Genomic DNA, 25,450 nt, shown 5'->3' with positions numbered 1-25,450 from the left:
GAATTGTCATCATAATATTACAATTTAAACTAATGAACCATCATCTGGCATTTGAAAAGCCAGTTAACATGGCATTTTCCTGAAGAGGCTCAAGCTGATAAGTAAATTAAGTCTATTTGTGTGGGTGTTATAACTATCCTAAAATTATTTCTCAGTTTTATTAAATATCTCCTATTGCCCCCACATTAAGGGCTGCATGTCTTATGAAAAGAAATGTATTAATTTAATTAAAATAGAATGTGGGTCTTTAGTATATATATTTGCATTTATATGAATGTATTTAAGTAAATACACACTTAGAATGTAGTAGTTATAGAAAAACTTGAAAATCTAAAACTGAGTGTCTTTGATTACTATAGATACTTTCAGAAAATGTTATTTCTATGATACCTCTTCTCCTAAATTCAGATAGCTCTTTCTTCTGAATATTTGTCTTACCTGTGGACAAAGTATTCCACCATCGACACTAGCACATCTTTAGACACACAATTGCTTATTACCTAGAACATCAGACAAAACATAGAAATAGAATGCTCTATAGATTCTTCCTTCTTACATTTCTTTTGCTTTCCCTTCCTGGAGTTTTATTGAATTTTAAATGAGATAGAGCTAATAAAAAATAACTATAAAGGGACATGTCACACAGTGTGCAAAGAATATAATTACTTACAGAATTGGAAATCTATGTGGATGTCTTTTGAAAAACTCACATTGAATTTCATTTGCCTTTTTATAAGAATAAATATCAAATAATTACTATTATATTATGTTACAGAAATTCAATGTCTTCTTATAACTGCTTACTAAATAAAACTGATTTTTACTATTTTCTTGAAAATTTGATCTAGGACATTCCCTTATAATAATAATAGTAGGGATGAAGGGTTATCAGATTTTTTATGACTTTATAATGAGCTAAAAAATCAAATAGTACTATCTATTGCTTGCTTACTGCAATAACTTAGCTTGGGAGAAATTAAAATTTATCTATCATTAAACATATAGTAAGAAACTGCTACATTCAAAGCACTATGCTAAACTCTCAGAATAAAAAAAAAAAAAAAGAAGGAAAATATAGTCTTCACCCTTAATGAGCCTATAATCTAACGAGAAAAACAGCATGTAAACAAATATACACAAAACAAGCTAGTGTAAAATAAATAAAAAATAATTAACATTGAAGATACTAGAATTAAGAAGGGTTGGAGACAGTATCCAATCAAAGGAAAGATTTTACTTGCTTAAACTTAAAGGAAATAAGAGAAGTCAGCAGTCACTATGAAGGAGGGAGAACATTTCTGGCATTTCAGGGAAATGCTCAGAACTCAGAGAATGCTCATAGCCGAGAGATGGAATGTCTTGTTTGTGGAAGAATCTGGTGGCACTAGATTGAAGATGGCATGGGCATTAGGTATAAAAAGCCTGGAAAAGTAGAAGGAGCCTAAGTTATAAAGGATTGTTAATGCTCAACAGACCCATTTAAATTTGTTTCTGTAGGCAAGAGGAAACCACTGGAATATTTTGAATAAAGGGTGTGTAACAAGAATGGACCTATACTTTAAAAAAATCACTTTAATGGCAGAATAGAGGATGAATTACAGTGAGGAGAAAATTTAAAAAGGGAGAATCACCAGGAGGTTAATGTGGTAATCCAGGAGTGAGATGATGAGGACCTACTGGTACCAGAGTGTACCAGTGTCAGAGAATTTCAAAGGTAAAATCAACAAATCTTGACTGTAGATCAGAGAGGATTGTGAAGGCTTAAGATGGAGTTAAAGATAGTGAAGAAACCAGCATAATTTCTGGTTTGTAAGTTTGAAGGAATGGGATGATGATCTTACCTTCTATGGTAATTAAACAGATAGGATATTGGAGGACTGGGTCGGGGGAGGGAGGGGAAAAGTTTAGTGGGAAAGATAATGAATTCTGTTTAAGACACATTGAATTTGGACATATACATATAAAAGTATCTATATCTTTTACTACTTTGGCTTACAATTCAGATCCAGATCTCTATACCACATTCCCTCTTAAAATATGTGAAACATATCTCTATTTCTCAATTTTCTTTTTTTCAGTTGTGATGTGATTTTATCTCTGAAGGGGTACTTCCAGCATACTCTTTATAGTAATATAGATTATGTAACTCTTCTTTGAGATTTCCCTGGGGTCACTTAAATGTGCTTGCCTTATCTCTAGTCACATAGTATAGTCATGGCTTGAACACAGGTCTTCCTTCCAAAATAGTCAGCTCTCTCCCCATGCTCTACTCAAAAATGAGTTTTTTATGGCTCTAAATACCAAAGGCTTATTAAGGCTTATATTTTTCATAGTATTATCAGGATTGGAAGTTTTGTCCTTATAATTCTGTGATGAGACATTTAGAAGAAAGCAAGGAGTTCTTCGCCATGTTTCTTCAGTGGCCAATGAGTTTCTTGGAATGTTGAATATGTTATAAATAAATATAAACACATACATGCATATCTATTTCACATAAAAATGGTGCAGATTAATAGAACTTCATAGGATATAAAATTATAGAGATCTTTAAATCTCATTTCATTTACAGATAAGACTATACCTTGGAGACATGAAGTCATTTGGTCTTGATCAAGTTCATACAATTCCTTATTGTTTAAGCCAGAACCAAAACCTTGAGTCACAGATAAAGAATAGGGCTTCCTAATCAATTTTAAAGATATAAATCCCTGAAAATCTGTTGAAGCCTATAGACCCCTTCTCAGGATGCATAAATATATATGGTGATAAAGGAAACCAGTTATTCTGAAATGTGATTATCAAAGCATTTATAAAAATAATTTGATAAAACTCAAGTTAACTCTTTTTAGAAGGTTAATGTTTTCCCCTACTCCACATTGCATTCAATATAAGAAATTCAAACCCCAAATGGAATTTTTTAAATATTTTATTATTCAATGGAGATATGCCATTTGAAATTTTAGTCATTTAAAGATGTATAGTTAAATAGAATGCCTTCATCAAAAAAAAATCAACTGCATTTAAGAAAAGTAGAACAGCTACAGCTATACAAAACTGTTCACTGAAGAATTGACTAGTGTTTCGATCAGCATGCATATTTTTAATGAATCTCATACATTGAAAGTGTTCTAGTGACTGAAAAGGGTGATAAAATCTTAGTTGTAATATTACTTTTCTCTGGTAGTAAATGACTCATGTCTTCCACTGTAATCTGTGCAGGATATTTATATGCCTGTTTAAGAAAAGAGCTCATTTGTATCTGAAAATACAATAAAGCTGAAATAAATGGCCAGAAAATTTTAAGAGTCATTTAAGGGTAGACAGATTTCTCTGTAAGCATTTTTAAAGGAAATATTCAATAATCTTTGTGCTACTAGATTAACTCTTTCTTAGGATTTTTATAAATAAAACTCAATTAAATATTGCATAATGGAAATCAAGACTTAAATTAACATGGATTATTTCGAATCTTAGGGGTAATCATTTGTCTTCCATATCATTTTGAATTACTATGTAAAAATTAAAAATGACTATTTGTACGATATAGTTTTTAATATAATTTTCAAAATGCTTTTACATTGGGATAAGAATTGGGCCTGCTTTTTTTTCTGTTTTTTTCCTATATATTTTCATTACATTAAATTACCTTACCCTAATAATTCTTTTAATCTTGTTGGAAGGGAATTGGAGTCATGAATTATACTGAAGATAAAAATGGGGGAGGTTATTGTAAAATAATTAACTTAAATAAAATTTAGCTTTTGGTTTCATCTCAGTTCAAAAGGTTTATACAAATTTACACTAAATTTTGGCATCAATACTTCCACTAGTTAAGGCATATGACTGTTCTTGCTTTTATATATTTTCTACTTGTACACATTTTAAGAAAACTTTTTGGAACACTGAGAGAACTCTTGTATTTTGGAGAAATAGCCATGCTTATTCTTTGCAACTAGGGGAAATTGATTTCAGGTTTACAGAAATTATAATTTTTAAAAGGGAAAAATTAGCCATGATGGATTTCTGCAATTTGCCAAACTTTACCTATCCTCACAAATCACAGAAGTAGGAGAAAACTTTTCAAGTGATCATTTGAGAAAGAAGTATAGTTAATGAGGTATAAAATACTGAAAAATAGAGGCCATTACAAAGTAAAGCATAAAATTACAGATTATTGGACATGAAAGGAAACTTAGAGATCATCTACTCCAATTCTGTCATTCTTCAAATGAGGAAAATTATCTTACAAAACATGAAGCAATATCTTCAAGGTTATAGAGCTTGTAAAATACAAAGTCATACAGTTAGGCTTCTCACCCCTTAGTCTTCGGCCCTTTTTAATCTTAAAAGTGCAAAAAGTAATGGCAGACAGATATGTGAGCAGTAGCTTTTCCTTAATTACATACTTCTTAAAAACTATGTGATATGGAGGAGCAGAAGCTGTCTGTGGCAGTTTCTCCCATGGTTTTCAAAACCACCTTGGGCACAGACACTTCAATCACAGCAATTCCCCATGGTAACTCCATAGTATGCAATGTTCATTCTAACTTCTATGTTGTTTGTCATGCTATTATTTCCATTTTCTGGAAAGCCTTCCCACGATTTCCACTGTACTTATTATATCCTACATATCCTTCAGGGTACAAATCAAACCTTACTTCTTAGAGGAAGTCTTCCCTGAACATTTGGGCACCGAGTCAATGATCTCTCCCTTCCCAAAACCATTTAATAATAACCAATTGTATCATAAAGCTTACTGTTTCCTAGTTGTTTTATACGTATGAATTTTCTCTCTCCAAATAGATTGTGACTCAGGGGCAGTCCTTATATTTCTTTGGGTATTGTCCTCAACATCTTATGTACTGTTAGGCACCCTGTAGGGTAGGCTCTCACTAAATATTTATGGATTGATGGTGATATGTCAGGTAAGCACATCTGTTTTCAGCTGGTGTTATCCAACAATTCAGAGTCACATGCTACTTTTTGAAGACAGAGTTCAGCATAACATATCACTCAGGATTTCTGCTGTTGGCAATCAATCAATTCAACTGATTAGTTAGTTGTCAGCCATTCTCTGTATCCAGTCTGCTTTAGAGAGCAAAACTCAGGAATAAGACATTTCCCAAATTGTAGGCAATAAGGATCAGCAGGGTGGTCCTCAGAGGCAAGTTGACTGACAAGCTTTTCAGAGCAGAGATAATCAATACTATGGACTTACTGGTCTCAAGACAGCAGAGAGACTTCCTGGCTTGTTATAGAATTAAAATAAAATAAAGTAATATCTTAAAACAAGAAAGGATCTTGAATATTTTTTCAATCCCCTTTTCCCCTCTTATTCAAATAGTTTTTTACTCAGTCAATCAATCAGGAAAAATTTATTAAATGCCCAGTATGGGCCAGATACTTTGCTAAAGATATAAAGTCAATATATGTCATTCTCTTCTTTATTCCACAGTCATTAATAGGTATCACTGGCCTAGAGGTCCCTTTGCCCTCTAGGAATTGCATCACTTACTTTCAGTAATAGGATAGGGTTCTTGGATTGAGCACTGCATTTTGATTGTGTGTCCAGGAAAAAAAAAAAAAAATCATTGTTGTGCTGTCACTGGAAGGAAAAAAAAAAAAAAAAAAAGCTGGGCTCAATCTCCATTTTCCACTCTATGGTAGATAGAATACGGACAAATCCAAGGAAAAGGAATGTACTTTAGAGAATTATAAACCATTTCCTTCATTATAAATTGGTTTTTGGAATTATGTAAAAACCCATTCCGTTATCTGAGTAACTTGAGGACAAGAACTGTTTTCATTTTTTTTTTTAATTTTCTCTCTTTAACTCCTAGCACAGTGCTGAGGACAAAATAATTTCTTCACAAATCTTGGTTAATTTATTGGTATAGTAATGTGGATAAAAATAAAGAATCAAGGTATGAAACCATTACCATAAGCTGACACAAATTCTTTTAAATATCAATACATGAAGTAAGTCCTTGATTCTACAACTCTTTTTTCAGTAAATATTTTAACATCTTAATGAAAAGAGAAGTGGTTTCTGCTGAAGCTACCCTAACAGATGGAAAGAATTGCACCAGATAATTGATTTATCTTCATAGATAAAGATATGCAAAAAATTGTAGGTAAAATAAATAAAGGAGCTAAGGGAATATAGTATGATAAAACAACAAAGAAAGATCTAATATATTGTTGATATCTGTTACTTAAAACTAATAATTGTAAAATAATTTCCACTATGTATAATTTTAGGATATTCTCAGTTTGGAGTTTTTTGCCTTTCCATATAGAATAACCTAACTCAAGCAAAATTGACTTTCTAGCATATTGGAAAGCACCAGTTTTCAGTATGCTCTATGATACACAGATTAAAAGCAAAAGCAAATGGAAAATTTGATTATGCTTGGAGACAGAACCAAGAGCAACAATGATAATAATAAACCAAACCAAGTATCTATCTTATTTTATTTAGTGAAAAGAAATAAACATGGTCATTGGGGCTATACAATTTCTGTGCTTCACTTTAACAGTTCCAGTTTTATCTAGAATCCAATCAAATTTTTTGTGCTGAACTCATCCTTCCCTAGATGAGTTTGCAGAATTCAATGGAATAAAAGCTTGCTACATACCAACTAATTAGGTAGAATCTATTTCCTATAAGGGGAAGGTTTAATTTCTGTTTTTATTTAGAATATTATTAAAACATTCCAGAATCTAAGAGGAATCAAATTTCTTTTCACTATTCTCACATAATCTCTACTATCACAAGTGGTTTGAATGGGCAAACCAATTCTTACTTAGATCAATAATTAAAATTGCACATAAAAGCATCAAAATGAAGGACATTTTTATCTACTAATGATATCATATCCAAAGCAAACAAAAATAGAATGCTTCTTGTTATGCTGCTGGAAGGACATATACATATTAAAAACATTTATCTTTAAAAGAATTTCAAAAATTTAACCCAAATTAAACAACAATGCTTAGCTTTAAAAGAATTTTAAGGCTGGCATTAGTAACCTGATTATCACTTTTTAATTCCTATTTTTACTTTATCTTATTGATATTTTATATAGAAATATAATGATTTTTTCATTTACTATAAAATATTACTTTTGACTCTAATCTTGAATTCAATTTCTTTTCCAAAACTCTAACCATTATTCAATAAAATAAATATTTTCTAGCAAAGATTAATGCAATGCTATATGAAATTGTTGATGCAAATGATACATTGTTATTATAGTGTGAAGCTATTCACATAGCTTTAATATCTTAATGAGAAAAATGTGAAATTAGTTTTAATAGTAATTTGTGATTAATACATTATGCCCTTGTAAATTACATTTTAATCCTACTAATTCATAAAAGTTGTAGGTAATTTTTCTAATTTTTCTTTTCTCTCTATCCCTTTTCAATTTCCCTTTCATCTTTCTCCAAACCAAAAACATTTTAGAGAAATATGGGAATCTATTTGTCTTAGAATTAAGATTTCTAGAGTTAGATAGCTAAAGGTGTTTTGTGGTAGTTGATGATATGCTTACTAGTATTCTGCTGCTCTCATCACAAATAAACTTTCTTTTTCTCATTTCTTCCTTTCCTTCCTTCCTTTCCCATTCCTTCCTTTTTTCATATATATGAATATGGGCTTTAGAATTCAATCCTATGTTCTGAGTTCAACTTTCCATATGAGGCCAGAGCCATAGGAAAGTGAATTAATAATGATAATAAGAATAATAATAATTTCCTTTTGACCATGTGCTATGTATTCCAAGAATAACCAAATCTTATTTCAAAGATATGTATGCTTTGTCAGTCTAAAAATGTAAGGCTCATTTCTCATTTCACTGTGTATCACACATACCTGTCTCCCCTACTAGCTCATCAAAGCATAGTTTTACCTTTGAAGTCAAGGAGCCCAGCACTGATGTGAATATACCAGTATGTGGAAATGAACAGGTCCATGCAGACAACCTAACAGCAAGGATTAAATATAGCATTACATTATTCTTCAATAATGAAATATAGTTAGACACTTCTCAAAAGTCAAGTAAGAAAGAATAAGTACACCTATCTAATTATCATGTCTTTAGAAACTCAGAAATCCTAATGTGAACCTGTCATCCTTTCTTAATCTGCCAAGTCTGATTTAAAAAAAAAAAAAAAATTCCCTTTTCTCTGTTGGTAGTCCCAAAGATATCACTATTTTGTAAGACATCTGATAACATTTTAACTCTTCTTGTTGTATGACCTTTCTTTGTATTTTAATTAGCTTCTAAAAATAACTTTAGGAATTGGGTAAGAATGTAGGGGAGGTGAGTGAGGAACTAAATTTTGATTTTTGAAATGGGAGATTGTATGCTTAAAATAGCATGTGGTTAGTGCTCACATCAAAATTAAATTTAGAATTATAGGATGATTTTGCTATATAAATATGACTTATTATAATGTGAAAGAAGCATTATTAATAACAATTCTCTGAATTTATCATAGATAAAATATTCTCTTTTCATCTAAATTTTCACACTATCATTTTACCTTCAAAATGAAATCAACACAATGACCCAAGAAAGAAAGCTAAAAAAAATCTGTTTCCTTCCTTCCCCAAAAATAATATATAGCCCAAGTTTTTATTCCTAATCAAAATGTGTCTATAAAGCAAAATGAACAGAGACATTTCCATTGTCTCTTTAGCCCTGATAGTGATACTCCTGTTTTGTTTTTATTTTCATTTTGAAAGCTATTCAGAAAGCAATATGAAACCCAAACTGCATTTGCTTTTCAAAACATCCACTGTCACACATATAACTGGCTCAAAAGAGCAGAACCTTAAGATTATCACAAATCCTAGGAGAATGGGTGAATCAGCTAGTCAAGATCAATTGTGCAGTCTAGTGAAAATTCAGTTTTTAATACACTGCAACTTGTTTTCTGTTTGGGTTTCAAATTTTGTTAAACTGTTTTAGTTGGTATTTTATAATGAAGATAATGTATTTTTTCTTTTTTGAGAGTCTGAAAGTGCACCAAGATCAAGGTCATCATTTCAAGTATCAGTTGAGTCTGACCTAGCTCCTAACTGGGGCCAAAGAGAAAAAGGCCACTTAATAATACTGAACAGCCTTTGACAAAATTTGACTGTATCTTTTTCTTTTAAAGATATGACCTCCTCTAGAGAGCACCAAAATTTAGACTTTCTACTTCCTTCAAATTGCTATTTTTTTTCTTTTGTTTTGGTTTTTGGTTTTAGTTTAGTTTAGTTTTGTTTTATTTTGTTATTTTTAATGGTAGAGTTTAATCATTTGATTTCTGCTAGCTTCATTGCCAATCACATTCTAATTAAATTTACCATTTCCCTTTATGTAAAAATCATTATTATCACCACTATACATAGAGAAGGCATTTTTCATCTTGCTTATAACTTTGATCTCATTCCTCTTCCAACTTAGCCTTCTTCTTTGAGAACTCTAATAAGGAACTCTCTTGATACTGCAGTGCTTATGCTATAGGCAAAGTTAGTTCAGGGGGCACTGAGCTGATTATAGCCAACACTTCAAGGGCTCAACATTTCTATCATTTCTCATAAGTAATGCTTCTAGGGGTACTTGCTCTACCAAGGAAAATAACAATCTCAGAAAATGTACAAGATGCCATATTAATCCAATGCTATGTAGCAAACCCGTAGACTACTAATAGAGTTTTATTTTGAGAATGACAGGCTTAGAATCAAATTAATATTAGGAACTATATTGCAAAAATTGCATTTATCCAATAACAAGGTGAATGTAAAATACTTTTTGGCTTTTGCCACTTTTCCCTCCAGTGAATTTACTGAGATGTTTCCTGTGATTGCAGGCAGAAATGAAAAGTGATGAAATGTTATATTTGTCAATTTTATATAGTTCTATCTTATAAATTTTCAGGAGAAAATTCTGTCATTCATTTGCCAATTTCTCTCAGGAAAACAATTTTAAGTTCTTAACCCTTGTTTTTTGACTCACAATGGTAATTTTAAAATGAGTTTTGCAAGATATAATATTTTAGCATTCTCTACTCAGTTTTCATCTCCATTAGTAAGTTATACATGCTTGGCAAGACTTGAACTTTCAGTTTCTATATTTGCTATCCCCCCTAACCATTCATTCTTCACATATTAGCCTTATCTTTGTGAACTTATTTTTTTAATTCATTGCATCATTGATACATGATTATGCAAATTTTAAAAGATTTTTCAGATTTATGAATTTCTTTTTTTTCAGTCAGCCAACACATCTTTATTAATTACTATGTACTACTTACTGTGCTAAGCAATGGGAATATAAAGAAATATAAAACACAATTCTTACCTCAATGAACTCAGATATGTATTGGAAAGGTAGCATGCAAAAATACTCATATAAGACAGATATAGTATTTAAAGAAGATAATCTAGCACATACTAGAAAATATAACATAGAAACATTTTATAAATGCATTATTTTTATATGTATACAGAGATGTGTTTTGAGAGGAAAAAGGGATATCAAGAGCAATAATTTTTTGGATATAAAGTAATTCTCATCAGAAAATTCTCTTTCCCCCAATGCAGATTGATTATTATTTCACTACTTAAGAGTGTTAAGAGTTCTTTAGAGCACTGATAGGTTAAGTAACTTGCCCAGGATCAGACAACCAATATTTTTCAGGGGCAGGACTTAAAGAAGTCCTGACTTGAAAACTCAGTTAAGCTTTTTATCCAAATAGACCCTGAAGACATTTGTAGATAAGCCACTAAGGCTCAAAATTATGATTAGAAAATTAGTTAGGATTATTTGTATAGAGATGATCATTGAATTCCTTTTTTAATTAATTAATTTGTTTTTAATAATCATTGCTTTATGAATCATGTTGGGAATGAAAAATCAGAGCAAAAGGGAAAAACCATAAAACAGAGGAAAAAAAAAAAACAGAAAAAAAAAAAAAAAGAATTGAAACATAGCATGTGTTGATTTACATTCAAATACCGTAGTTCTTTTTCTGGATGTAAGTAGTATTTTCTATCCAAAGTCTTGGATCACTGAACCATTGAGAAGAACCAAGTCTTTCACAGTTGATCATTGCATTCTTGCTGCTACTGTATGGCAATGCATTCCTGGTTCTGTTTGTTTCACTCAACATCAGTTCTTGTAAAATTTTTCCAAACCTTTCTAAAATCATGTTATTCATCATTTTTATGGAACAATAATATTTAATTACTTTCATAAGTCACAACTTGTTCAGCCATTCCCCAATTGATGTACATGTACTTATTTCCAATTCTTTGCTATCACAAAAAGAGCTGCTATAAACATTTTTTGCTCATGTGGGTCCTTTTCCCTCCTTTATGATTTCCTCCATAGGCACTTAAATGTCAGTGGCACTTAAATGTCAGAAGTTATGCACAGTTTTATAACCCTTTGCTCATAAGTCCAAATAACTCTCCAGAATAGTTGGAACATTTCACAGCTCCACCAACAATCCATTAGTGTCTCAGTTTTCCCACATCCCCTTCAACATTTATCATTGTTTTTGTTTGTTTGTTTGTTTTGTTTTGTTTTGTTTCATTTTGTTTTGTTTTATGTTATCTTAGTCAACCCAAGAGATGTGAGATGGCACGTCACAGTTCTTTTAATTTGCATTTCTCTGCTCAAAGGTGATTTAGAGAATTTTTTCATATAACTATAGATGGCTTTAATTTCATCAATCTGAAAATTATCTGTTTGTATTCTTTGATCATTTATCATTTGGAAAATGACTTGTATTCTTATAAATTTGACACAGTTCTTTATATATTAAAGAAATGAGACATTTATCAGAAGCACTAGCTGTAAATTTTTTCCAGCTTTGTACTTTCCTTTTAATCTTGTTTCTGTTGGTTATGTTTATGTAAAAAACTTTTTTAATTTAATGTAATCAAAGTTGTCCATTTTGCCTGTCATAATATTCTCCAGTTTTAATTTGGTCATAAATTCCTTTCTTCTCCAAACATCTGATAGGTAAATTACCCCTTGCTTTCCTAATTTGCTTATGATACCAGCTTTTATGCACAAAATATATACCCATTTTGACCTTATTTTAATATGTGAGATGTAGGTCTATGCCATGTTTCAGACATATTATTTTCCAGTTTTCCCAGGAATTTTTGTGAAATAGTGAGTTTTTAATCCCAGAAGCTGGAGTTTGGGGGTTTATCAAATACTAGATTACTATAAGCCTTGATTATTGTGTCATGTCTATCTAATCTATTCCACTGATCCACCTATTATTTAACCACTACCAAATGGTTTTGATGACTGCTACTTTATAATATAATTTTAGTACTAGTATTGCTATACAGATTTACAAATTTCAAGATGATTGCATCATTTTTGAGTGCAGGTATTGTGCAGATTATATGATGTGTGGATTTCTCCTGTGTTCCTTTGAAATGTCCCCAGAAATTACTAAAAAGAGATGCTAAGTCCTAATAGACTTTTCTTTTTTCTATCGCCACAGTAGTCTGTCATATTTTTAAAGACTGTAGGGCAACTAGGTAGTACAGTGGATAGAGTACCAGCCCTACAGTAAGAAGAACCTGAGTTCACATATGACTTCAGGTAAACTTAATAGCTATGTGGTCTTGTACAAGTCACTTAACCCTAATTACATACCATAAATAAATATTGTGATTTGTGTTTTTAGCCAAGATATATCACAATTATTGCACTTCTTCCAAGAGTCAATATTTTCTCAAAAATATAGATGTGTATATGTATGTGTGTATATATGTATATAAATCCTATATGCTATATGTGTTGTGCTTATATATATATATACATATATACACACATATATATCCATATGTGTATATGTGTGCTATATATACATGTTTATGCATGCATGTATATATGCAGATACATAATTTTATCTATGCATTGTTTACTGGTGTTTTAAAATAGTAATGTTAATTACTATTTTATAATATAATAATATATTAATATAATAAATTTTATGAAAATATAATCATATATGAAATTGAACAGGAATTGGAGAATTGACTACATAGGAACATAAGTAAGACCTATATTTGATTATTTGCTCTGATTCCTTTCTTTACTCCTAATTTTAAAGATTACTGCCATTTCCTCTTCCTCTTCTAGCTGTGATGCTAGAATCCCTACCATAATGAAACAAAGGGTTCTTGCTGGAATTTTCCAGATATATGATGTCCAGCAATATCAGTATATATCCATGACTATTTAGATCATATTTTCTTAAATAAATGATAAGCTCCTGTAGGTCAGGGACATGTCCTTTAGTTGTAGCTGTATATTATATCCAGCACAGTTCCCTATTTGGAATTTTACTTAGCTAATATTGAAAATTTTAATTCCAAGGCCAGTATAATTAAAGTTTTATTAATTATAACCATTCCATTCTCTTACAAACTTCCATTTAAGTGTTATTGAAAGAATGAATATTAATATTAACATGGGTTTCTGACACTCCATTTTCTCAATTATATAAATAAATATAGAAACTTAACCTCGGAGATTTTTGCTTTGCTTATAATCCAGAGAGGTTGAGCAAGCCAAAGTGACCAAGCTCACCTCAGGTTACAAAGCCTTAGGGGACACTAGACAAATTTGTAATGCATCACTATTTTAGGAGTAGGGCAGGTAGATGATACCTTAGTATATAGAGAATTGGTTCTGCAGTTAGGAAGACTTATCTTCCTGAATTTAAATCTGGCCTAAGATTCTTACTTGCTATGTGATCCTTATGAAGTCATTTTACCCTATTTGACTCAATTTCTCATAGGTAAAATGAGATGGAGATGGAAGTGGCAAACCACTGCAGTATCTTTACAAAGAAAACCTCAAATGGGGTTGCAGTGCTGGATACCACTAAGCAAATAACTGAACAGTTTAGCACCTAGCATTTTTTTTATTACACCTGTCATTTAATTGGCTTAGAGCAAAGGCATCCCCAGTGTATCCAAAACATTGTTAAACATTAGAAAAATTTTAACAAAATAAATAAAAGTAACATACAGCATAGATAATGCTAATTTGTGGTTTCCTGAGTCAATATACCGTAGGTGGAGATCCATTTCTATTTGAATTTGCTACCAGTAATTTAGACTAGAGAATTCCTGGAAAGGAGATTCCTTTTATGTATGCAGGTCAGATCCAGTCCTGTAATTTATAATCTTGAGAAATTTCCTGGAGCACTGAAATAAGATAATTTAACTAGTCACATAGAAGAGACGACTATCCATTCCACCATGCTGCCTCTCAAGTACCACATTAATGGGTTAAATTAATTTTAAAAGGAAGCTACCTGCTGCAATATTTTTCCTATTTTCCCTCCCAGTGTTTCTTAGAATGTTTGGCCCAGTACATGTTCAAGCTCACCCTTTCCTCCCTTGGCAGTAGTTTCAGGATGTCTTTTGTTTTTTCTCCACCATAGCAACTTAGAATAAGAAGTTAAAATTCCTGGCTCCTATACCAACTAGCTGTGTCTTTTAAAAGTTCATTTGAAAACACTTTGTACTACTCTGCCTCAGGGAATGTTCTATGGTGGTTACCCTAGGAGCCAGAATTGCAAGCTATAGCTCTGTTGAGTCACATAGCTCATTATTTTCCTCACCAGACTACTCATGGACTGCTAAGTGTCCTAGCTTTAAATGCCCATTGGTGTTGAACATGTAAGTGCAGTTGCTCATAACCATAAAAAAATGGAAAAATTTTATGCCATTTTCAGTGATTTCCAGGTGCTATTCATCACCTTGAATTCACATGATAGGCTTTTTGAGACCAGAACAATTAATGTTGTATTAAGCAATTATTGAAGAGTGAAGGTGATTAAAAAACATTAAATGTTGCCTACTTAAATGCAGTGAATGATTTTAAATCATTTGTATTTATATTTACATATTTTAAGTATTTAAGTATGATATATGGGTATTTATATATTATATATATTTGTATTTAAGTAATTTAAATGCATTAAGTAATTTAAAGTATGTTGTATTTAAGTAAATGCAAAATGTTGCAATTTTTCATGAAACTTTGCTTCAGAATTGATCAAATCAGTTGTATAACTTCACTTCTCCTATAACTTTATAGGGAGCCCTTCACAATCACCATAGTCCTTTCTAAAAGTTCCATTATTTAGATTCTAATGATCTAAAAATAGGCCATTATCTGCTGAAAGTCCACATCTGTGCGACTATATTTGAACTAATCTGACATAACTGTAGGTTATTAACTGTTTGAACTAAAACATATTTTATGATTCTAACTGTTTTTTTCTCATAACAGTCCTAATCTATTCTCAAATAAAATATTTATAGATAGATAGATAGATAGATAGATAGATAGATAGATAGATATTTAGAATTTGAGAAAGGACTTCACAAACCAGAACAGTGGACTGAATTTAATAAGATGAAATGTAAGAGACATAAACAAAACTAAAATGACTGTATACAAACTAAATTCAGGAGACATTGACCAAACATAATGGCATTTTACGCAAAAAAAGACCTTCGTTGATTGCAAGTTTAACATCTATCTGTTGTATGTCAAAGCTGACAAAAAAATTCAGTTTTAACATTAGCTCCTTTAAACAAGGAAAGTGATATTCACCTTGTGCTTTGTATTCTCTGTCCTCATTGAGAATAATATATTTAATCCTGGGTGTTATATGTTAAAAAGAGCACAAACAAATGGAATGTATTCATTTAGGTGATTGACATGGTAAAGACAGTATAGATATGTATCCTGTAGAAGAAAATAATAAGGAAATAATTCAATATGATGACTATTTTTGCTACTTACTATGTATAAGGCATTATACAAATAGATATACAGAGATAAAAAAACAAATAGTCCTTAATTATTAAAGAGATTACATTCTGTTTGGGGTAAGGGTGAGCACAAATAAAATTTGAATACAAATACAATGATGGGAAGTTATATTGGGAGGCAATTAGAATTGGGGGTCATCAAAGAAGTTTTCACAGGAAGTAGGCTTTAAAATAATATAAGAATTCAGGGAAGTGGTGGTCACCAGAGAGGGTTATGGTTTCATCGGTGTAGAATAGGCCCCAGCTCTGCCATGTAGTCCCAGAGAGCTTCTTAGAATGAAAGTTAAGTGAATTGTCAGAGCTCATATAACTGGAATGTTTCAGAGAAAACTCTTGACCCTTTAATATAGTCCCTATAGGAAACAGAGTATCTTGAAGACTCATAGGGAAAAGAGATGACAACTTTTTTTTGTTTTTTTTTTGATCTAGAGGAAGACCAAGAAAAAAATGGAAGTAGCATGGAGGCAGATTTTGAACAACCCGACAATATGAGTTCAAAGTTCAGAATTCAAATGTCATTTTTTGGAGAGGGAAGATAGGGAAGGGTTGAAATATACACATGTGACTTGCTGTGTGTTTTCATTGTTCACTTTATCCATTGTTGGTTTACTCCTTCAGACTTTGTGAAACCAAGCTATGCTCATTTAATACTTTTCAATTTTCCTGAAGTTAATCTTCCTTAGCTGTTCTTGTCATGCTTATCTGAATTCCCTCCAGTTTATCTACATGTTCCTGGAAATGAGGTACTCAAGGCTGTGTTGTTGTTTCAGTCTCTGTAGAATAAATAATGAAGCATTAATATATTTAGATATCCTATCTGACCATGATAAAATTCACCATTGCCTATGACTTAATACCTTGCAGGTCACTTCTGATAACTGTTAATAACAAAAATTCAAGTAAATTTTAGGATATGTTTATTAAAATTACTATTCAAATTAGGCAAGTTACTTTAAGTAAGCTTTTTAATCCAATCTATAGATTAATCTTTTGGTACCATTACAGATTTTTTTTTTTTTTTAACTGTATCTCTACCTTACAGAGTCCACTAGACAACTATCATACCTCTTTTATCTATAATAGAAATACTGCCTTCATACTTTGTGCATTTAAAAATAAAAGATTTTAAGTGGCTTTTCTTTAGGACTTATTTTGTATTTTATTTTAAAAAATAAATGAGGGGCAACTAGAATATATAGTGGTTAAAGCACCAGCCCTGAAGTCAGGAGGACCTGAGTTCAGATCTGGCTTCAGACACTTAACACTTCCTGGCTATGTGACCCTAGGCAAGTCCCTTAACCCCAATTACCTCAGTAAAAATAAATAGAAAGAAAGAAAGAAAGAAAGAAAGAAAGAAAGAAAGAAAGAAAGAAAGAAAGAAAGAAAGAAAGAAAGAAAGAAAGAAAGAAAGAAAGAAAGAAAGAAAGAAAGAAAGAAAGAAAAATTATGCAATTCAACTTAATGAACATTTATTAAATACCTAGCAATTGATAGACTTCCCATCAGAGAACTAAACTGCTCTTTCATCATGACATGGAAAGAGTGAGGAACTGAGTTAGATATGAGGGATTTAAAAATGAAAACTTGACAATTACTTCTTGCAAGGATTTCCATTATTACAGAATGACAATGAAACCCAAGATGATTGATTTAATCAAGATTCTTTCATCCCAAGATTATAACAAAATTATCTAAAGTAATTTATTTTGTCTTAAAAGTTCAAAAAGTTTTCACAATCATTCAAATAGAAATGTTATTTCATTCTTTTCAGTAAATGATTTTTAATAAGAGAAAAATCTTTAAATGTTGTTTGTTATTGTTTAGTTATTTGAAGTGATTCCTGGTTCTCTAGGAATCCATTTGGATTTTTCTTGACAAGATTACAGCAGTGGTTTATTATTTTCTTCTTTGGCTCATTTTACAGAAGGGAACTAGAACAGTTAAGTGACTTGCATAGGGTCACACAGCTACTAAATGTCTCAGGCCAGTTTTAAATTTATGAAGATGAGTTACAGCTTCACAGCATTGTAACATGAACACAATCTACTGAAACACAAGCACCAAGATTTCTAAGTCAAGGAGCCCAAGAAATTAAGGTCACATTTTTCATAGAAGCTATAAAATGTTATATGGAGGAAGCAAGAATACTACATTATCATAATTTTAATTGTCTGTATTAAGGCATACACTAAACCTTGGAATTTTTTGAAAAATTTATTAAAACAATATGCCACCTTTTATGGATTTCAAAGGATCATGCCTATATACTTTTTATCATTATATAATTTTGTAATTTTTAGGACAGATGATGATAAACCATATTACTGCTATAGGAATGTTATTATAACAATTTGGGATTGCATTCTTGATCAAAGACTTGGGTATCAAACAATTACTGATATTACTGAAGCATGCTACAGAAAGAATCCATAGGAGTCATTCAGGCCTAATTGACCTCAGTTTGTGCAGTTCCTGTGATGGAGAATTGGTTACCTTACAGGCTCTGATCCATTCTAATTTCAATAGCTCTAATTGTTAAGAAATACTTTTTTATACAAGATGACATTTGCTTTTTTCTAATTCTCCTTGAGTGTTTCAGGTAATGTTTGCTAGAACTAGGTAAAAATTCATTCATTTTCCATATGGCTTTCTTGAAAATATTTGAAAACTGTGACTCACCTCGTACCCCTATTATATGCTAAATACCTGCTTGTATTATGAACATGGGTCAGTTAGGTGGTTCAGTGGTTATATGTCAGGCCTGAAGTTAGGAAAACTTTAATTCAAATAAAGCCTCAAACATATACTAGCTGTGTAATCCTAAACAAGTCACTTAAACCCATTGACCTCAGTTTTACCATCTGTAAAAAGAGCTGAACAAAGAAATGACAAATCACTCTAGTATCTTTGCCAAGAAAACCCCAAATGGGCTCAAGAAGAGATGTTACTGAAACAACTGAAAAATAGCAACTGCAAGCAATAGAGTATATAAAGGTTATGTAATTTCATTAAGCTTCTCATGTTGAGATTCACTCCCCAAATGCAAATCTCAACAAGTCCTAGAGTATTGTTTATAGAACATAAAAATAAAATTACTTGCTAAGGATAACATAAGTGTCAGAGGCTAAAACTTTTTCGACCTAATCCCGTAGCCCACACATTTATCCATTTTACACTACCTTTACAAACAAGAGAAATTATTATGAAAAAGAGGAAATGTAAAGGGCATAACTGTATTTCATAGACATGAATATATACTCCAGTGCTTCAGAACTCTAAAAAGCTTCACTCTAAAAATTAAACAAAAGCCAGAGCAATTGTCCTGAAGGAAGGCTTTGTCTCAATTTCAAAAGGAGGATAGTTCATATCAATATCATTATAGTAAATTCAAATGGCTTGAGGCTACAGTAAGGAAAGCAAAAATAGTAGGTTCCCTTATAAATACAAATTGTCACAGCCAGCATATGTTTGCTAGTTGAAGTGGAAATGGTAGGTATTTCTTATGTTGTCATCTCAGCAGGGAAGCAAGATAGGTGAGTATATATGGCTCAAAAGGTAATCCAGTTCCCTACTGATTAAGAAGAGCACCAAGTTTAGGTGAGCACACTTAAGTCCCCATCTTCATATTGTGCTGGTGGCCTGAATAATCTGCTGTGCTTCTAAGACCTTTACTTCCTTACTCTATTGTTGGTTTTGTTGTTGTTTTTATTCTTGTTGCTATTGTTGGTTGGTTATTTTTCTTTTTTTTCCTCTTATCCTTTAGCTTTTGCCTTAATTCAAATTATTATAGAATTAAGACACCATGCAAAGTACCAGTGCAATCTTTAATGATATTAAGTGGTCCAACCCACTTTTGCATAAGCTCCTTGTTACACAAAGATCATGCTTAGTTCAGTGTTTCTGTCTGTTAGAAAAAAATTTCCCCACATTTTTATCATCGTTTAAAAATTATTTAGTGGCCCCTTTACTTAGTTAACCTATTATGAAACCAAATCAATAGGATTATTTACTTAAGGTCCACATTCTCCAGGAATTTAAAAATTTTAAATTAAGGAAGCTAACAATAATTTTTCATCTCGCCTTACATTCTTTACATAGCAATTTTATTGTTTTAATATTAAAGTATATAGTGTTGCTGGAAACCTGAAGTAAATTACAATTTGGAGAAAATTAGCCAGAAATAACATAATTCAAAGTTTCATTTTTTCCTTATCATGTTTATATTTTCCCTCATTTTCTCTTATTTATATTTCTCCCTCTGCATAATTTTTTTTGGTTAATTACAAAGTAAAAACTAAAGGTGTGTCTATGCAATGCTATCAACTACAGTGTCATGGTCAAATATATATATATATATATATATATATTTTACTAATATATAATAAAAACAGAAATTGTTATACCATCTCGACTATCTATACAGTTAGTAGAATACAAATATTTGCGAACAGAACAGTCTTTCATTTTTATTTTTGTAGCCACAATTCATTTTACATAGTAGGTACTTAAATGCTTATTGAGTTAAATAGAATGTTAAATGCAGGGGGGGAAGGGGGGAGAAATATTCTCAGTTCTGTCTGCAACATTTTTTTTAAATCATCTTATTTCTTTTAAGTTCCAACAATTTTCAAACTTTCTAGAATTTTAATGTATCCTTATTTGATCAATCTGTAAAGAATATAGTCTTAGAGTTTCTATGAATATGCAATGCTTTTGGTTAATAAATAACCAAAGATAGGTGCTATAGAGTAAAATGAGTAGTCTGATCATTAGAACATTTTAATGAAATAGCTATTGTTAAAATTCTTGGGAAAAAATTTCCCATATATGGTTTAAGGATTTCAATAGATCATAGACTGAAAATGGAGAGTGACTTTAGAGACCATCTATAATAAAGCCAATCCCTTTTTTTTTTTTTTTTTTTTTTTTTTTTATAAGCAAGAAAACTGAGATGCCTAGAGAGGTTGGGCATCTTGTTCCAGATTACAGAGGAAGTGAATGACAGAACCATAGCTTTTGATTCCAAGTCTAGCATGCTTTCTATTTTTCCACAGTTTATCTCTCTATACTAGGCTACAGTCTCAGTAAGACCTTCTCTATGTGCTGCTCCTCAGGTTCAGCAGACAATGGTAATAGCTAGCAATGCAGAGTCACCCAACAGAGCTCTGGTAATCTAACACTTTTTTTTTCAATTTTTCAATATCTTTAAATCTCTTTGCATCAAATTGAGATGGATATCAGTTTTGTTGTCCCCCCCTTTAACCATTTATCTATTATCTATACACATAACTTGTGAATACATCTTCCCTTTTTTCCATTCTCCCTATCTAAATTTTCTTTGGAGGGATTCTTGGTTTTTTAGTCACTCTAGCATTTCACACATTCTCTTATCCATTATTTCTGATCCTAAAAACTTATTTTCTTGTTTTATGTTCTGTACAGTTCAAATGTTGCAGCAGTTTCAAATTATATGCTATACAACCCAATTTTAGCACATCCTCAGAGATAAGACACAGCTGACAAATCTGTAAAAGCTAATACCTAAGGGCATAATATCCTAAGGGTACCCTGTGTCTCAACAAAATGAACAAGGTTGTTATAAATGTAAGGAAATAGAAAAAGGACAATAAAATGAAAAAGGTTACTGATTCAGTTTCAAGGGAAGAATTCAGAAGAGGATATGGGATCATCTAACACCTCCTTAAGACCAAAGTTAGAATATATTGTTTTTTAACTCATTTATACAATAGTTACACATTTTTGTTTGCTCTGTTTGTTCTTGTTACTGTAAATAACTCCTATTAGCAGGTGTTTTTTAAAGTCTCATAGAAAAAGAATTGAATTAAGGAAATATCCTGCTTCCCATTCTCCCTATGCTCCTCAAAAGATAAATAAATAAATAAACAACAGAGCATGAAAAGTAGACAACCACATAGAGCTATATTTTATATCCTATCACTTATATCACAAGTGCGGTTTCTATATGGTTTAATGAAAATAAAGGTGCAAGTTAGCTTTTAAACAGATTTTCCCTTTACTTCTGCCTTAAGATACATAAGATATTAAAGAAACTAAGGATAAATCAGTTGGAATAGCTAGATTAAATCATTATTAAATTGCTTTTCCTCAGGCCTGTGAAATCAGAATACCATTTTAAGATTTTTAGTCATATGCTATCCTATTTTGGAGTAGGACTTTTCATTGTAGCACAAAGTAATTAATTTTGTGGTTTTGTAGAAGAAATTTAGAAAATAAATTCCTTGCATATTCCAAAATTTATGGGATTTCACCTAATAATTTAATACATGCAACACATTTTTCCTTTCTTCCCTCCCGTTTTCCCTCCCTCCCTCCCTTCTTCCCTTCTTCTTTCCTTCCTTCCTTTCCCTTTACTTTCTCCCTTCCTCCCTGCCTTCCTCCCACTATCTTTTCTGCTTGAATCAGTGAGACAAGAACTTTTGCACCAAGCCTATAGTCAGGAGTATATTCAAAATGTGATTTGAAAGAACAAAAGGTCGAGAATTTCAAGTGAATTAATGAAAAAAAAAAAGTCAGATGAAGGTGGTCTAGCTGTACCTTATCTAAAGCTATATTATAAAGCAGCAGTCACCAAAACCACTTGGTATTGGCTAAGAAATAGACTAGTCAATCAGTGAAACAGATTAGGTAATGAGGACAAAATACAGTACAACTATAGCAATCTAGTGTTTGACAAACCAAAAGATAACAACTTTTGGGATAAAAATTCATTATTTAAAAAAAACTGTTGAGAAAACTGGAAATTAGTATGGCAGAAATTAGATATGGACCCACACAACACCATCTACCAAGATAAGATCAAAATGGGTCCATGATTTAGGCATAAAGAATGAGATCATAAATAGACTAGAGGAACAGAGGATAGTCTACCTCTCAGACCTGTGGAGGAGGAAGGAATTTATGACCAAAGGAAAACTAGAGATCACAAAATTGATCACAAAATAGAAAATTTTGATTACATCAAATTAAAAAGCTTTTGTACAAACAAAAGTAATGCAAACAAGAATAAAAGGGAAGTAACAAATTAGGAAAACATTTTTACAATTAAAGGTTCTGATAAAAGCCTCATTTCCAAAATATATAGAGAACTAACTCTAATTTATAAGAAATCAAACCATTCCCCAATTGATAAATGGGCAAAAGATATGAACAGACAATTTTCAGATGATGAAATTGAAACTATATCCACTCATATGAAAGAGTTCCAAATCACTACTGATCAGAGAAATGCAAATTAAGACAACTCTGAGATACAACTATACACCTGTCAGATTGGCTAAGATGACAGGAACAAAGAATGATGAATGTTGGAGGGGTTGTGGGAAAACTGGGACACTGATACATTGTTGGTGGAGTTGTGAAAGAATCCAGCCATTCTGGAGAGCAATTTGGAACTATGCCCAAAAAGTTGTCAAACTGTGCATACCCTTTGATCCAGCAGTGCTACTACTGGGCTTATATCCCAAAGAAATAATAAAGAAGGGAAAGGGACCTGTGTGTGCCAAAATGTTTGTGGCAGCCCTTTTTGTAGTGGCTAGAAACTGGAAAATGAATGGATGCCCATCAATTGGAGAATGGTTGGCTTAATTATGGTATATGAATGTTATAGAATATTATTGCTCTGTAAGAAATGACCAGCAGGATGACTACAGAGAGGCTTGGAGAGACTTAGATGAACTGATGCTGAGTGAAATGAGCAGAACCAGGAGATCACTATACACTTCAACAATGATACTGTATGAGCTGATTGAAGTGGATATCTTCAACATAAAGAAGATCTAATTCAGTTCCAGTTGATCAATGAAGGACAGAAACAGCTACACCCAGAGAAGGAACACTGGGAAAGGAGTGTAAAATATTTGCACTAGTCTCTCGACCCAGGTTACTTATAAATTCGGAATCCAATTCTTACCATGCAACAAGAAATTTGGTTTTACACACATATATTGTATCTAGGATATACTGTAACACATTATATACATATATATATGGGATTGCCTGTCATCTAGGGGAGGGAGTAGAGGGAGCGAGGGGAAAATTTGGAAAAGTGAATACAAGGGATAATGTTGTAAAAAAATTACCCATGCATTTGTACTGTCAAAAAAAATTTATAATTATAAAATTAATAAATTATTTTAATATGTGATTTGAGCTGTAAAATATCCAAATTTTGATAATGATGCACAATATAATGAAATTGATATTCTTTGTTACTCAAAATAAGAAAGGGGACAAATATATGTATACATTTTTGTATATGTGTGTGAATATGTGTGCTTATGTGTAATGAATTAAAAACATATACCCCAAAAAGAAGTTTTCCAGAGTATACAGATTCTTAAAAGGTTAGCTCTAAAAAAGATCAAGAAGAGACTCATAACAAAGGAGAAATACAAAGAACTTCAGGAACCTTTAAGCATAGGTTTAGAAATACTAAAATCCAAAGGACACCTTCCCCCCAAAAAAATTTTTTAAATGAGGATTTTTTTATTATATTTGGAATAAGAACAAGGGAAGTATTTATCTACTGCTACAACTTAAATGAAGAGAGAAGAGAAAAATACAGAACCCTCTTTAGTTTCCTTCTATATCCAGCAAGAATAGTTTTTAGTCAAGAAAAGGAATTGAAATCCAAAGTAGTTGTCCATATAGTAATCAGCTGCTCTACAGGAATTCATCTCCAATATCAAATCAGTAATTGAAAAATACTTATGAATGTCACTGCTAAAGTAATTTTAGTGATCTTTGGAAATTATAAGAAATCAGAAAAGTGGCAGAAGACCAGAGTTAGACAAATGTCCTGATTTCCAATAAGAACTGAATAAGAGAGGCACAGGGATTCCAGAAACCACCAGTGAGCTTGATGCAAATTTCCAGCAAATACTATAAGAATTTTAAAATGTGTGTGTGTGTGTGTGTGTGTGTGTGTGTGTGTGTGTGAGAGAGAGAGAGAGAGAGAGAGAGAGAGAGAGAGAGAGAGAGAGAGAGAGAGAGAGAGAGAGAGAGAGAGGGAGGGAGGGAGGGAGGGAGGGAGGGAGGGAGGGAGGGAGGGAGGGAGACAGAAGGAACCAGAGAAGGGGGGAAGGGAGGAAAATGGAGAGAGAATATGATGATTAGAAGCCAATATAGATGTATGTTTAATAAAGCATATTATCCAACATTATTTACTCTTATTATATTGTTACTAGATTCATAGAAGCAAATTTCAAGGATTAACTATATATCTTGATTTCAGCAAGGCACTTGACAGAGTTTCTTGAGATATCCCTATGAACAAGGTGTAAAAATGCAGGGCAAATTATATATTACACTAATTATACCATAGTTAGCATTGATTGAACATTGGTTATAAATGGATTGATTACAATCTAAGGGGGAATCTGGTGGAATGCTGAAAAGAGCAGATAGTGCAAATATGAAAACTCTCCTCAAATATTTGGCATCCTACTATTTAGAAGAGAAATTATACATATAGCCACTCAAGATACATAGCATATACAACAATAGATGCATCTCAAATCAAAATCTATA

At 31.8% G+C, this 25,450-nt stretch overlaps 1 protein-coding gene and 1 long non-coding RNA gene across 3 annotated transcripts in view; one reads left to right on the top strand and one right to left on the bottom strand.

Moving 5' to 3' along the window:
- The window catches only part of KCND2 (potassium voltage-gated channel subfamily D member 2), a 599,276-nt gene that overhangs the window by 123,804 nt on the left and 450,022 nt on the right, over positions 1-25,450 (top strand). The gene's annotated exons all lie outside the window — the stretch shown is intronic.
- LOC141543237 (uncharacterized) lies at positions 5,537-14,508 on the bottom strand. Its single transcript, XR_012482390.1, has 3 exons — positions 14,424-14,508; positions 7,914-7,986; positions 5,537-5,605 (listed from the first exon to the last, which is right to left on the bottom strand). It is a non-coding gene; the product is annotated as an uncharacterized LOC141543237 (long non-coding RNA).

The sequence above is a fragment of the Sminthopsis crassicaudata genome, chromosome 5, assembly GCF_048593235.1.
Source record: "Sminthopsis crassicaudata isolate SCR6 chromosome 5, ASM4859323v1, whole genome shotgun sequence".
NCBI classification, from domain to species: domain Eukaryota; kingdom Metazoa; phylum Chordata; class Mammalia; order Dasyuromorphia; family Dasyuridae; genus Sminthopsis; species Sminthopsis crassicaudata.
The sequence above is the reverse complement of the archived record's forward strand: the minus strand, read 5'-3'. Positions and strand labels throughout refer to the sequence as shown.